Below are 15,724 nucleotides of genomic sequence, written 5' to 3'. Positions count from 1 at the left end.
GGAAGTTCCACACGCGATTGCCCTGGGTCCGTGTATTTCGGGGTGCGCAGGAAGTTTCACACGCGAATTAGCAGGGTACGTGTGTTTCGTGTGCGGGGGAAGTTTCACACGCGAATTAGCAGAGTACGTGTACTCCGGGTGCGCGGCAAATTCCACACGCGGATCCAGCAGCCTACGTGTATTTTGGGGGTGCCGGGGAGTCCCACACGTGAATTGGCCATGTGGGTCCTCCCAGCTGTTCCCTCTACACCCTCCACGGCCCCTGCAGGCGGCCCACACCACAGGGGACTACCCTGCACATGTCCCGCAGGCAGCCCATCCACCATGGCCATGCCCCCTAGCCAACCCACATGTCACCTTGCACTACTGCCCACCAACGCATGTTTCCCAGCACCCCCAGCCCCCACCAGTCAGGGGCACCCTCCACCAGGCCCCCACACATGTCTCCCTGCATCCCCACCCCCCAGCACTGTGGGGCAGCCTCCACAAGGACCCACTCATGTCCCCCTGCACCCCCACCCCCCAGCATCTAGGGGCACCCTCCACCAGGCCCCCACTTATGTCCCCCTGAACCCCCACCCCCCAGCATCCAGGGGGCACCCTCCACCAGGCCCCCACTCATGTCCCCCTGCACCCCCACCCCCTGCATCCAGGTGCACCGTCCACCAGGCCCCCACTCATGTCTCCCAGCACCCCTACCCCCCAGCATCCAGGGGCACCCTCCACCAGGCTCCCACTCATGTCTCCCAGCACCCCCACCCCCCTGCATCCAGGGGCACCCTCCACCAGGCCCCCACTCATGTCTCCCTGCACCCCCACCCCCCAGCACTGTGGGGCACCCTCCACCAGGCCCCCACTCATGTCTCCCTGCACCCCCACCCCCCTGCATCCAGGGGCACCCTCCACCAGGCCCCCACTCATGTCTCCCAGCACCCCCACCCCCCCACCCCCGCACTGTGGGGCACCCTCCACCAGGCCCCCACTCATGTCCCCCTGCACCCTCACCCCCCAGCATCCAGGGGCACCCTCTACCAGGCCCCCACTCATGTCTCCCTGCACCCCCACCCCCCCAGCATCCAGGGGCACCCTTCCCCAGGCCCCCACTCATGTCTCCCTGCACCCCCACCCCCCTGCATCCAGGGGCACCCTCCACCAGGCCCCCACTCATGTCTCCCTGCATCCCCACCCCCCACCAGTCAGTGGCACCCTCCACCAGGCCCCCACTCATGTCTCCCAGCACCCCCACGCCCCTGCATCCAGGAGCACCCTCCACCAGGCCCCCACTCATATCTCCCAGCAACCCCATCCCCCTGCACTGTGGGGCACCCTCCACCAGGCCCCCACTCATGTCCCCCTGCACCCCCACCAGGCCCCCACTCATGTCCCCCTGCACCCCCACCCCCCAGCATCCAGCGGCACCCTCCACCAGGCCCCCCACTCATGTCTCCCAGCACCCCTACCCCCCTGCATCCAGGGGCACCCTCCACCAGGCCCCCACTCATGTCCCCCTTCACCCCCACCCCCCTGCATCCAGGGGCACCCTCCACCAGGCCCCTACTCATGTCCCCCTGCACCCCACCCCCCAGCATCCAGGGGCATCCTCCACCAGGCCCCCACACATGTCTCCCAGCACCCCCACCCCCCAGCACTGTGGAGCACCCTCCACCAGGCCCCCACTCATGTCCCCCTGCACCCCCACCCCCCAGCATCCAGGGGCACCCTCCACCAGGCCCCCACTCATGTCTCCCTGCACCCCCACCCCCCAGCATCCAGGGGCACCATCCACCAGGCCCCCACTCATGTCTCCCAGCACCCCCACCCCTTTGCATCCAGGGGCACCCTCCACCAGGCCCTCACTCATGTCTCCCAGCACCCCCACCCCCAGCACTGTGGGGCACCCTCCACCAGGCCCCCACTCATGTCCCCCTGCACCCCCACCCCCAGCATCCAGGGGCACCCTCCACCAGGCCCCCACTCATGTCTCCCAGCACCCCCACCCCCCAGCATCCAGGGGCACCCTCCACCAGGCCCCCACTCATATCTCCCTGCATCCCCACCCCCCACCAGTCAGGGGCACCCTCCACCAGGCCCCCACTCATGTCTCCCAGCACCCCCACCCCCCAGCATCCAGGGGCATCCTCCACCAGGCCCCCACTCATGTCTCCCAGCACCCCCACCCCCCAGCACTGTGGGGCACCCTCCACCAGGCCCCCACTCATGTCCCTCTGCACCCCCACCCCCCAGCACTGTGGGGCACCCTCCACCAGGCTCCCACTCATGTCCCCCTGCACCCCCACCCCCCTGCATCCAGCGGCACCCTCCACCAGGCTCCCACTCATGTCCCCCTGCACCCCCACCCCCCTGCATCCAGCGGCACCCTCCACCAGGCCCCCACTCATGTCCCCCTGCACCCCCACCCCCCAGCATCCAGGGGCACCCTCCACCAGGCCCCCACTCATGTCTCCCAGCACCCCCACCCCCTGCATCCAGGGGCACCCTCCACCAGGCCCCCACTCATGTCCCCCTGCACCCCCACCCCGCTGCATCCAGGGGCACCCTCCACCAGGCCCCCACTCATGTCCCCCTGCACCCCACCCCCCAGCATCCAGGGGCACCCTCCACCAGGCCCCCACTCATGTCTCCCAGCACCCCCACCCCCCTGCATCCAGGGTCACCCTCCACCAGGCCCCCACTCATGTCTCCCAGCACCCCCACTCCACAGCACTGTGGGGCACCCTCCACCAGGCCCCCACTCATGTCCCCCTGCACCCCCAGCACGGTGGGGCACCCTTCACCAGGCGCCCACTCATGTCTCCCAGCACCCCCACCCCTCAGCACTGTGGGGCACCCTCCACCAGGCCCCCACTCATGTCCCCCAGCACCCCCACCCCCCAGCATCCTGGGGCACCCTGCACCAGGCTCCCACTCATGTCCCCCTGCACCCCCACCCCCCTGCATCCAGGGGCACCCTCCACCAGGCCCCCACTCATGTCCCCCTGCACCCCCACCCCCCAGCATCCAGGGGCACCCTCCACCAGGCCCCCACTCATGTCTCCCAGCACCCCCACCCCCCTGCATCCAGGGGCACCCTCCACCAGGCCCCCACTCATGTCCCCCTGCACCCCCACCCCCCTGCATCCAGGGGCACCCTCCACCAGGCCCCCACTCATGTCCCCCTGCACCCCCACCCCCCAGCATCCAGGGGCACCCTCCACCAGGCCCCCACTCATGTCTCCCAGCACCCCCACTCCCAGCACTGTGGGGCACCCTCCACCAGGCCCCCACTCATGTCCCCCTGCACCTCCAGCACTGTGGGGCACCCTCCACCAGGCCCCCACTCATGTCCCCCTGCACCCCCACCATCCAGGGGCACCCTCCACCAGGCCCCCACTCATGTCTCCCAGCACCCCCACACCCCAGCATCCAGGGGCACCCTCCACCAGGCCCCCACTCATGTCTCCCTGCATCCCCACCCCCCAGCACTGTGGGGCACCCTCCACCAGGCCCCCACTCATGTCCCCCTGCACCCCCACCATCCAGGGGCACCCTCCACCAGGCCCCCACTCATGTCTCCCAGCACCCCCACACCCCAGCATCCAGGGGCACCCTCCACCAGGCCCCCACTCATGTCTCCCTGCATCCCCACCCCCCACCAGTCAGGGGCACCCTCCACCAGACCCCCACTCATATCTCCCAGCACCCCCACCCCCCAGCATCCAGGGGCACCCTCCACCAGGCCCCCATTCATGTCTCCCAGCAACCCCTCCCCCAGCACTGTGGGGCACCCTCCACCAGGCCCCCACTCATGTCCCTCTGCACCCCCACCCCCTGCATCCAGGGGCACCCTCCACCAGGCCCCCACTCATGTCTCTCAGCACCCCCACCCCCCAGCCGTGCGATGTGCCTGTGTACGTGTACTCCAGGGGTGCGCGGGTAGTCTCACATGCGATTCCATCAGGGTACGTGTATCATGGGTCTGCGTGAACTTCCACACGCGATACCAGCAGGGTACTTGTATTTCGGGGTGCGTGGGAAGTTTCACACGCGAATTTGCAGGGTACGTGTATTTCGGTGTGTGTGCGTGAAGTTCCACACGCGACTGTGCCTGTGAAAGTGGGGTACGTGTTTTCCATGGGTGGGCGGGATTATTTACTCGCGACTGGACCTGGGAGAGCATGTTACTTGTATTCCTGGGGTGGGCGGAAAGATTTACACACACGCCTACAACGCGCCAAAAAATAAAAGGACCAATCCTGAAACACGTACGCCAGCATGAAGCAGGCGCACGTCCCGCGCAGCATAAAAGAGTGCGCAAACAACAAACAAGCTCAAACGCCAGGATGAATATACCGTTCCTAGCAGCAGTGGCCGTGGGATACCGCAGGAGGAGAAGGATAGTCAGGGCCAGAATCTTCACACCCAGAACCAGCCTATTTGGTATGCCAGATGACCAGGTGTATGGGAGGTACAGGTTTCCACCACACATAATACTCGACCTAGTCAGTGAGTGGGAGGATGACCTCACATCACCCACCCTGTGCTCCCAAGCACTCAGCCCCCTGGAGAAGGTCCTCAATGTACTGCACTTCTTGGCTACCGGATCATTTCAGCGGACAAGTGCCATAGTGGGGGGGGTGTCACAGGCCACGCAGTCACAGTGCCTACACCAGGTTTTGGCCATCATCACTGCACGCCCATCAGTCCGCAGGCACATATACCTGCCAAGGACACCTGCAGAAAGGCAGGCTGTCAGCCAGGATTTCTACAGGGTGGCACAATTCCCCAAAGTGCTAGGTGCCATTGATTGCCCCCATGTGGCTCTACGTCCCCCCAGGGCATCTGAGCACATCTATAGAAACCGCAAGCACTGGCATTCCATCAACGTCCAGGTAGTATGTGATGCCAAGGGAATCATCACCTCAGTATATGCCAACTATCCAGGGTCCACCCACGACAGCTTCATTTACAGGATGTCAACCCTAAACCGGGACATGGAAGCTGGGCGGCATGGCGATGCATGGCTGCTTGGTGAGTAGAAATGCCACAGCACACGCATGCATGACAGATACAGAGTAATGCCAATACCCCACTAATGATCCCCATCACTACCTCCCCAGGGGACAGTGCCTACCCTCTGAGCACACACATGATGACACCAATTCGGAACCCCATCACGCCTCCCGAGGTAAGATACAACACAGCCCATATTGCAACACGGGGCATAGTGGAGCACACATTCGGAGTGCTCAAGTCACGCTTTCGCTCCCTTGACCGTTCTGGCGGGCAGCTGTTATACGCTCCCCCAGTAGTGTGCAAGATCATAGTGGCAGCATGTGTCCTGCACAATGTTGCAACACGCCGGGGCCTGGCTGTGGACATGATAGTGTCCCATTTCCCCAACCACATGCACGCCCGCTGCGCATGGGAGGGGAAAGGGCACGGGGTGAGGCAGCCCGTACGCAACTGGTGGCTAATTACTTCACATAGAAAGCACACCCCTGTGGAGTGCACACAGCCCTGGCACATACCATCTGACAATCAATGATGACTCAATCTGACAATTATGATGAACAAAGGGACAGTCAACTGTCAGAACCATAGCAGCCTGAGATTGTTCATCTGGAAGTGTCACAATGTGTGCATCCCTACCTACACAAACACCACCAATGCAGTGTCATCAAAAGACACACTTCCATGCAGCAAAAATGAATACATACTTGCAAAATACAACATGAGAACAGTGGCATGTCACCCAACCCCTCCCCTGCACGGCCACACAACACACCATGGCATGTCATGCAATGTGAGAGCAAACAAATTAATCCCCACAACATGCCCCAAGTGTCACCAACTACAGTGTCCCTAATGGAAACTGGCCACACATGAAATGCTCACAGTAATGCAGGACCAACAACACACATTACCAAATACTTACCAAGAATACCAATCACCTACACAAGCTCCAACCTACCATTAACATGACAGTACGGACTTAAAAAATTGGTAGCCTCACTACCTGATAATGGCAGCACTTCGAACACTTCCAAGTATACAGTGTTAGCGCCACGCAAGTGTGTAGGTGCACTGCTTACAACATGGACTCCAGTCCCAAAGTAGACCGCCTTGTGAAGACATGAGAAAAGGAACTGCAAATTAGGAGGATGAGATGGATGCAGAGGCACATATCAATACACCATGCAGTGTACAATACAACAACAATATGCACCAGGAATGTATACACAGTATTGACTACAGACTGCCCACACATCAAATGGGAGTCCAACGTCACCGTGGAAGTCAATGTCACTTGAGCACACCCTTTGCAAGCCTATGGAAACGGGAAGCAGGAGGGGTGTGTGTCGCACAAACCCAAGCATCTGACCCAAATTCAGGACAAGCCTGCATGTGCCCAGCCACAATACAGCGTATGCCCACGGGAGCCACACAAGGCAACACACTGTCCAAAAAATTTTAAAAAATTAAAAAATAAATAAATAATAAAAAATGGCCTTTAATGGGCCCAGGGGGTGGGGGAGGCCACCCAGGAGGTCCGAGGACAGGGTGCACACCAAAACCCACCTGTGTGGATCTTGCGGAAAAAAAACACCTCCATGGGCTCATGGCCTGCACGGCTATCCTATTGTGGGAGAATCGCTGCTGTCGCTCTCCTCACCCTCTGCAGCTGCATCAGGAGGTGGTGGCACTATGGGAGGCAGCCCACGCAAAGCCCTAGTCTGGTCCTCCATGGCAGCAAGCATGGGGGTGTGGAAGGTCTGGTTCTGGAGGATAATTGTGCAGAGGTCCCCATGCAACAACTCACTGGATGCCCGGACCTCCGACCTAGTTGCCTGCATCTCAGCTGAGAGCGTAAGTGCGAGCCGCTCCAGCTGCTGTTCTGTCCTCGTGTTAGCTGAAGCCTCAAGCTCAACCAGAGTTGCCCTGAGCTGACGGAGTTCCACCCTCAGGGCTTCCCTGTGGCCCTGGGACTCAATGGAAATGGCTTCCCGCAGAGTCTCCAGTGCCGCCCGCCTGTCCCTGTTGGACGCCAACATGTCCTCCCTGTGTGACTGGCTAATGGAGTCTGTTGCCTGCTGTAGTTGTTCAATTAGCCTTTCTTGGGGGACAATGGAAGTCGACCTATCCATGTCCTGAGCCATCATCTCAGTTGATGCTGCCTGTTGGTTTGCCATACCGTATATGGATTGCTCCCATGCGGTATTGCCAGGTGGTGTACGGCCACTGCGTCGGCGGGCACCACACCTGTCTGAGGCAAGGCGAACTGTGCCTTGCTGTGCCGGCACTGCCTGAGGCTGCAGGATTGCATTCCCCCTCTGATCTCATGGCCGAAGAACCACCAAAGGCTGACCTACCAACACTGACATCCCCATTGAGGGTTCTACCCTTGGTGCACGTGGGTTGGACAGTACAGAATCCCTCCCAGAAACACTTACCTGCGACGCAACATAGGTCTCATCATCCGAATCGACACCTGAATAGAGCTCGGGGGAGGTGCACCCAGAGACACCCCTTGAGATGACGGCCTGCAGCAAGTGTGGGTTCTCACCCACCACCACACCACGTCCCTCACTGGTGCCCAGTCGGGCCAGAGACCCCTCCTGGGTCTGCACCATCTCCACAACCCCAGCAGTATCAAGTGCGTCATCCACCGCAAAGACATGAAAGAAAAGAAATGGGAACAGGCATTAGCAACATGGAACACAATTAGGGCTGAGAAGCAAAAGAAACAGTACTTCATTGACACATATACCACATGACTATAACCCTCCCATGCATGCACTGTCACTGCGTATGAAGGGGAGGCAAATGGCACACATTGATGACACCAAGATGGAAGACCAACAAATTTGCTGCATGCTGCCTAGCAGTGCCATCACACATTGGCCTGTGATTGGCATGTCCAATACACATACATGACACATGCCATCACACAGATGGCATGTACCCTAGCCATGTCACACCTGTGACAATAGGACTGAGAAATGCCTAGTGAATGCGGACAGTCAGCCTGAATGAACACAGAATAACATGCAACTATGTTGTGGCAAGATGACAATTCAAGGGCAACTGGCGTGAGGTTGGGCTGAAAGTCTACTGTTGCCAGAAGGGATACTGCAACACCCAAATCCTGGTGTGCAGAATGTATTGGATGAAGCACATGGGTGACCCAAACCACTCAGGTACACACCCCCTCACCTGGCACTCAATCAGAAGCACTCACACACACGCCATGCACATGGATGACACACACATGCATGTGCACTCACCAGACAATGCCTCGTAATCTGGCAAGTCGCCCACGCCTTGGATCTGTTCCTCCGTGACGTAGGTCCCAGCAACATACTCATGTGGAGTGAGTTCTATGTCCTCTGCCGGAGACCCACCTCCAGTCACTAGAGTTGCGGCATGACTTGAGGCCAGCTTTTTCTTTGCCCTGCGCTTAAGGTCATTCCAGCGCTTGTAGCAATCATTAGCTGTGCGCCTCACGAATCCAAGGGCACTTATGAGTTCCGCAATGGTCTGCCAGTGTGCCTGACGTTGTGCAGGTGTGGTCTTGCATCCTGCAGTAATCACCATTTCGCAGTCATGTGCGGACACATACTCCACAAGTGCATCAAGTTCGACCCGATTGAAGCAGGGCTTCCTTGGTGGGCCGGACTATGTAGCCGTGTCTGGGCCATCAGCCTGTACTGGACGAGCACTCTTCCTCTTCCGCTTGGAAGGTGGTGGTGATACTGAGTGTCCTACGCCACTCTGGACACTAGGGGCAGGAGCCCCGGTGGACTGTGGACTAGGAGTGTGGGAATGAACACTCACCACGGGACTTGGTGCAGGCATTAGCTGAAATGTGATGTAGTCAGGGGGAACGTCAGCAGGACGACACTGTCCTGGCTGGGACACTCAGAGCTGGGGTGGATGGAGCCGCAGCTGCCCCTGCAGCCTCCCCACCCTGCCTACTCGGGGCAGCAGATGACATAGCTGCCCCTGATCCACGTGGGCTGGTGACACCAACGTGCACCGCCACACGTGGCCTAGACCTGCTGACCTGGAAGTCAGCCATGGAGTCACCCAGTACCAGGTCTGGTGCCACAATGGGCTGGTCCAACAAGGGCTGAGCAGGGATGGTGTCAGCCACGTTACCCTCAACCAGGGGGGGGGGTGTCCCTGACTGGTCACCCACACATGGGGGGCTAGGGGCACCCTGCAAGTCCTGGCCACGCCCCCTACCGTATCCACCACGGCCACCTCTTGTGGCTCGCCCACCTTTGCCACCCTTACCGCGTGCTCGCCTCCCAACCATGGCACTGATGTAGTTGTGCGTATGGGAGTTTGGGAGTTGCAGTAAACTATTGTCCTGGGCAATAAGGGGTCAAAGGAGTAGGGTACTAGATGGAATTTGTACCCTAGTGCTCTAGCAAGGCTGTATGTGACCCCTGGTCACGCAATGCACAGGCACCCCGAAAAAGGGAGATAATGTGCACGCAACCCCGCCTAGACCACCTGCACTACGCTGTGGCACCCAGAAACACAAAAATGAACGTATGCGTGTCACACGCAGCCTAGACTGACCTCTGAAGGGGTAGGCAACACACGGGGCAAGCACAGATGTCAAATACGTGCGCAACTCACCGTCTGCCAGGAAAAATCATGTGTAAAATACGCACGTGTGCGTGTTGGCAACACCCCCGCCAAAAGAAGAGTTGTACGCTGTCTGAGGAGACAGGACAACAGGAGAAGTGAACGCTGTTTGAGGAAACAGGCCCAGGAAAAAGAGAAAAAGCTGTCAGAGGTAACAGGGAGTACGAACTTGGAACGCCATGAAGTAAATCGCGTGTGAACCGACAAGAAGTACAGATTTCACCCACTCGCTCTCCACAAAAAGCACGTACAAGGAAATGGCGTTCTACACGTACCTTTTAAACATGCCCACACGTCCAGCGTCACTTCCGCGTGTACGCGCTAAGGCCCCATCCTCCAATTACACGTGCTGACACTCTGACATGCAGTCATTGGACGTGTAACATGCACCCGTGTACAGGGAAACGCCCGCGCACGCACGTCACAGACGCGCATACGCGCTGTTGGCCTTTGGCCCAATGAATTCGCGCACGTGTGCTGACGTGCTTACACGCTAAGGCCCTTTCCTTGAATTACAAACAGACATGCTGGATTTTCAAGTGCCAAATCACTCCGTATCAAACTGGCCACGCGTAAGCACACGGAATACCACGCTCCTGCCCAGAAGGCCGAATTACTGCCCCCCAGAGCACGCTCCCACCTGCCATCTGCTGCTGCCTGATTGCCTGCTGCCCACGTGCCGTTTGTTGCCTGCTTATCAGCCAGGGGTGCTGTTGCTGTGACCACCCCTGCTGGAACGAAGACTCCCGACTGGGATTCCATCGCTCCACAGCCGAACCCCAGGACCCAGTTGCCCACCCACTCCTGCCTCTGGGGTTGTCATGTCGGGCACTGCAACATCTGGCACCACTGACAACCCCCGGCCAGAGAGGCAGAGGGGCACCAGCTTCACTGCCACCGAAGTTGTTGTCCTGGTGGAGCATGTCCTGGGGCAGTATGATGCCCTCTTCGGAAGTTTGCACGCCGACAAGGAAGGACGGACTCGGATCTGGACGGACATCGTGACTGCCATTAACGCGGAGGCGGTGGCAGTCTGCGACTTCCAACATGTCAAGAAGCGCTGGGAGGACTTCAGGTCCAGGACCCTCAACAAGGCCCAGCGCCACTTGAAGGGAGCGGATGCTAAGGGGCGCCGGGGCCACTTGTCGGACGATCAGATGACGGTCCTGGAACGCATATCCCCAGCGCTCCATGTCCAGGTCCTTGAGAGGCAGACCCGTCTGGAGTCGAGCGGTAAGTGTACATGCATCATGATTGTAAGCTGTGCGTGTGGTGATGTGCCAGTAGTATGCAGGTTGCACATCTGTTTGGATGGGGCCGAGTATGGGTGGGGGTGTACAGGGCTGTGAGGCTAACACATGCGAGGGCTGTCATGTGTGAGACATGGATGGTGCTTGTGTGTGTAGGCTTGCATGCCAAATGCAGTTGTGTGGGCACACATGTTTGAATGAATGTGTATGTAAGTAGGCATGTTCGTGATGTCACACATGGATGTTGTTTTCAGCTGCATGTATCAGCACTGTGTACATGTCCATGTGTGTGTATTTGACAAGGGTGCAACAGTGATGCAACATGGATGCACGTGACAGCGGGATGTGGAAGCCTGATTGGCAGATGTGACATGGATGCCCATCTGAACACTACGACAGTTGGCAGAGGTGTACACATGCATGCAAGTGTGGTGGTGTGTGTGTGCGCGCATGTGTAGTGCACTTCCTGTGTTGCATATGATGTCTGGCTCACCTTTGCCTGCTCATGCTGTTGTATGTGTATTGATGGTGCTGGCAGTTGCGATATGGCTGTGGTATGGCTCATGTGTGCAAGTTGAAATGACATGTGTGTTGGCGATTGTGATGCCATGTCTGAGGTTTGCCAATGCCACTCATGTACAACTGTCATGTGTGTATGTGTCCATTGTACAGTGCCCTGATGCCTGTGTTTTATTTCTCCCTGTCTGCAGCGTCAACTGATGAAGAGGGCGGAGAAGGTGCTGTGGAGCACAGCGGCGGGGAACGCACCGCCAGCCGGAGACGCAAGGCCCGGCTCCCCTCCCAGGTTGTGATCTCGTCGGGGAGTGAGGAGTCCGGTGCCGCGTCCCAGGCCGCAGCTGCCGGGGGGAGGTCCAAGAGGCGGAGGTCGGAGTTGGACTCCTCGGCAGCAGAAGGGGCAGCTGGGACCCCACAGGGCCCAACGGGGGAAGATGGCACGGAGTCATCCAGGTTGGTGGGGGGTTTGGTGGAGGAGGAGGCCGTGCAAGCAACAGAGACGGGGTCTGGAGGTGGGGATTCCACTGGTGCTAGTGGTGCAGTGCAGGACCAGGGACAGGAGGCAGCACAGGCCGCCGCGGAGGTGCCTGTGTGCAATCCTGTCCCTGATCCTGTCACTGCATTATCTTGCACCAGCATGGATGCCTACGCCCAGACCTGTTTTCAGGCAGGGGACGAGCTCACAACAACTGGCCTTCCTCTCCCTGCAGACGTGGTTATCCGGGTCCGGGTTGAGCCTGTCCTAACTGGTGTGGCGTTGCGTCAACGGGCCATGCGAGGTGACCTGCAGTCTTTTCATGAGGAGACTGCACGCCATCTCGAATGCTCGTTGACCGCGTCGGCCTACTGGGACAGGTCACCCAGGCCGGATTCCTCCGTTTGATGGGGCTTGCTCAGACCCCCTCCTCAACTGAACCCCCTATGCGCCAGTCGTCCTCTGTGCCATCTTCCCACCCATTAGTCACCGGGGTGCCCTGTGGAGCTGCCTCTGACGGTGCGGCCAGGCTGGTGGAGGAGGCATCCCTGCCACAGTCGGGAGTCGAACGTCCAGCAGGGGTGGCCACATCAACAACTGCACCCCAGCCAGTGGAGGATGTGCAGGCAGCAGGAGGCATGGCACGGGCAGAGGCACAGCAGCAGCAGCAACGAGGTGGGAGCCATGATGGCTCGGGGCCTTCGTCATCGGAGGGGCAGGCATCGGCCGGAGGGCAGGAGGACCCAGGACGGGAAGTGTCTTCCGTGTGGCAGCGGTTGGGCCAAGCCATAGATGCGGAGCGGCAGGAAGAGGCACGGCTCACGATGGTCAGGGCGCAGAACTCCATGTGGAGGGCCCTGAGGCGGGCCGAGTGCCTCGAGGCAATCCGCAGGGAGTTGGAGGTGAACATGTCGACGGCCCTGCGGACCCTCGGGCCATGAAGGAGGACCGCCTCTGGGACATTGAGCAGGAGTTTGATGATGCCCTGGCCTGGAACATCCCGAAGTGAGCCGTCGGAGTAGCCCGCTGCCCTTGTAAATAGTTCTGTAGTTAGTGTTAGGTTTCCTTTGGTTTTGCATTTTTTTTGGACCTTTTGGACAATGGGCCACATTTTTGTATATAGTTTTTTTTATTAGGTAGTGTTATTAGATAGGTTTCATTTCTTCTGTTGGGATCATGGACCCTGGATTGTTTATCTGTATATAGTTGACTGTTGGATTTTCATTTTTTTTTTTATGATTTACCCATGGAGCAATGTTTTTCGATTTTAATTTTCCATTGGATTTACTTTTGTGGACTGTGACTTTGGACACCTTTCCTTTGGATTATGATTTGTGGTTTTACATTATTTCACGAACATGCTGCTTTTTTTTCTTTAAATTCCCATTTTTGTTTGTTTATTTTTGATTCAATTTATGTTGCTTTTAATACATATTTTTTCTGCAAACTTCAATGTGTAGTATCATCTCATTGGTTTCGTGCATATCATGATGTGGGTTTTGACATTCACTGACACCCATTGTGTGTATGTGAGGGACATGTGTTCATTTACAAACTTGCAATTGGGGTTCTATCATGTAATTGCCATTTCTAAGTGGGTGGATGCAATACTCGGGTGGGTGTTTGGCATTTGGAGGCTGACCATAAGGGCCAGGGATCTAGATTGTGATGACATGTTGGCTGGGGGACATGTGTGGGGGCCTGGTGGAGGGTGCCCCTGGATGCTGGGGGGTGGAGGTGCTGGGTGACATGAGTGGGGGCCTGGTGGAGGGTGCCCCTGACTGGTGGGGGGTGCCCCTGACTGGTGGGGGGTGGGGGTGCAGGGAGACATGAGTGGGGGCCTGGTGGGGGGGTGCCCCTGGATGTTGGGGGGTGGGGGTGCTGGGAGACATGAGTGGGGGCCTGGTGGAGGGTGCCCCTGGATGCAGGGGGTGGAGGTGCTGGGTGACATGAGTGGGGGCCTGGTGGAGGGTGCCCCTGACTGGTGGGGGGTGCCCCTGACTGGTGGGGGGTGGGGGTGCAGGGAGACATGAGTGGGGGCCTGGTGGGGGGGTGCCCCTGGATGTTGGGGGGTGGGGGTGCTGGGAGACATGAGTGGGGGCCTGGTGGAGGGTGCCCCTGGATGCAGGGGGGTGGAGGTGCTGGGTGACATGAGTGGGGGCCTGGTGGAGGGTGCCCCTGACTGGTGGGGGGTGCCCCTGACTGGTGGGGGGTGGGGGTGCAGGGAGACATGAGTGTGGGCCTGGTGGAGGGTGCCGGGGGACATGAGTTGGACATGTGTGGGGGCCTGCTGGCAGGTGCCCCACAGTGCTGGGGTGCTGGGAGACATGAGTTGGACATGAGTGGGGGCCTGGTGGAGGGTGGCCCTGACTGGTGGGGGGTGGGGGTGCAGGGAGACATGAGTGGGGGCCTGGTGGAGGGTGCACCACAGTGCTGGGGGGTGGGGGTGCTGGGAGACATGGGTGGGGGCCTGGTGGAGGGTGCCCCTGGATGCTGGGGGGTGGGGGTGCAGGGAGACATGAGTTGGACATGAGTGGGGGCCTGGTGGAGGGTGCACCACAGTGCTGGGGGGTGGCGGTGCAGGGAGACATGAGTTGGACATTAGTGGGGGCCAGCTGGAGGGTGGCCTTGACTGGTGGGGGGTGGGGGTGCAGGAAGACATGAGTGGGGGGCCTGGTGGAGGGTGCCCCTGGTTGCCGGGGGTGGGGGTGCTGGGAGACATGAGTGGGGGCCTGGTGGAGGGGGCTCCTGGATGCAGGGGGTGGGGGTGCAGGGGGACATGAGTGGGGGCCTGGTGGAGGGTGCCCCACAGTGCTGGGGGGTGGGGGTGCAGGGAGACATGAGTTGGGGCCTGGTGGAGGGTGCCCCTGGATGCTGGGGGGTGGGGGTGCTGAGAGACATGTGTGGGGGCCTGCTGGCAGGTGCCCCACAGTGCTGCGGGGTGGGGGTGCTGGGAGACATGAGTGGGGGCCTGGTGGAGGGTGCCCCTGGATGCTGGGGGGTGGGGTGCAGGGGGACATGAGTTGGACATGTGTGGGGGGCTTTTTGGTGATTTCAGTATTTCACCATGCAAAGCCTTCTAACAGTTTCTCCTTCATTAACCCCTTAAGTGCCAAGGAGGAGCTATCTCGTCCTTGGCACTGGGGAGGTAATCCCAAGGACGAGATACCTCGCCCTTGGCACTTAAAGGGTTTTAAAGGAGTCCCTCCTCCTCAACACCTGGGCCATCACGTGTCCCTTGCGCTACTTGGTACAGCTGGACCCCCCCCCCCAAGATTCCACCACTGTATATCTGTTCTGTTGTTACCACTGAAAAGCGTTCCGTTATGCATCTGTATTGATGTATACCTCTGTAAAGGGCTCTGTCGCTTCTCAGAGATAGCTAGGCCTGTGCTCAATAAATAACATAAAAATAATCTACTGTACACTTTCCCCTTTATAATGAAGTCCTTTCCGAGTCTGCAGGACCACTTTTTTTCCTGAGGGGGCACCGTTTCATAAATAAGCAAAGTGGCAACCATTTTAGAAATGCTCGCAATGCAACTTCCTGTTGCACACCTGGCCCCATATAGACAGATTTGATCATAGTTTACAGCTGGAAAGAATGACAACTGCGCTCCAATATGTCCCCCCACCTGAACACAGTGCTGCTGAAAGCTGAAGGGGGGGTGGGGGGAATGTTGCCTTTCTACGCGAATGTTCTGCCGAGCTCAGAATCGGGCCCCCTGTGTATAGGCAGTAGTAATGTTTAGTTCAAATGCATCCGATGAACTTGAACTCAAACTGTTTGTTCTTGGTAACTGGCTGCAAAGTGTCGCTGTACTGT

At 58.9% G+C, this 15,724-nt stretch overlaps 1 protein-coding gene across 2 annotated transcripts in view; it reads left to right on the top strand.

Moving 5' to 3' along the window:
* Positions 1-15,724, top strand: part of HPS5 (HPS5 biogenesis of lysosomal organelles complex 2 subunit 2) — a 1,306,927-nt gene that overhangs the window by 312,875 nt on the left and 978,328 nt on the right. The window lies entirely within an intron of this gene.

This window comes from Ambystoma mexicanum, chromosome 11, assembly GCF_040938575.1.
Source record: "Ambystoma mexicanum isolate Mex_15411 chromosome 11, UKY_AmexF1_1, whole genome shotgun sequence".
NCBI lineage: Eukaryota > Metazoa > Chordata > Amphibia > Caudata > Ambystomatidae > Ambystoma > Ambystoma mexicanum.
The sequence above is the reverse complement of the archived record's forward strand: the minus strand, read 5'-3'. Positions and strand labels throughout refer to the sequence as shown.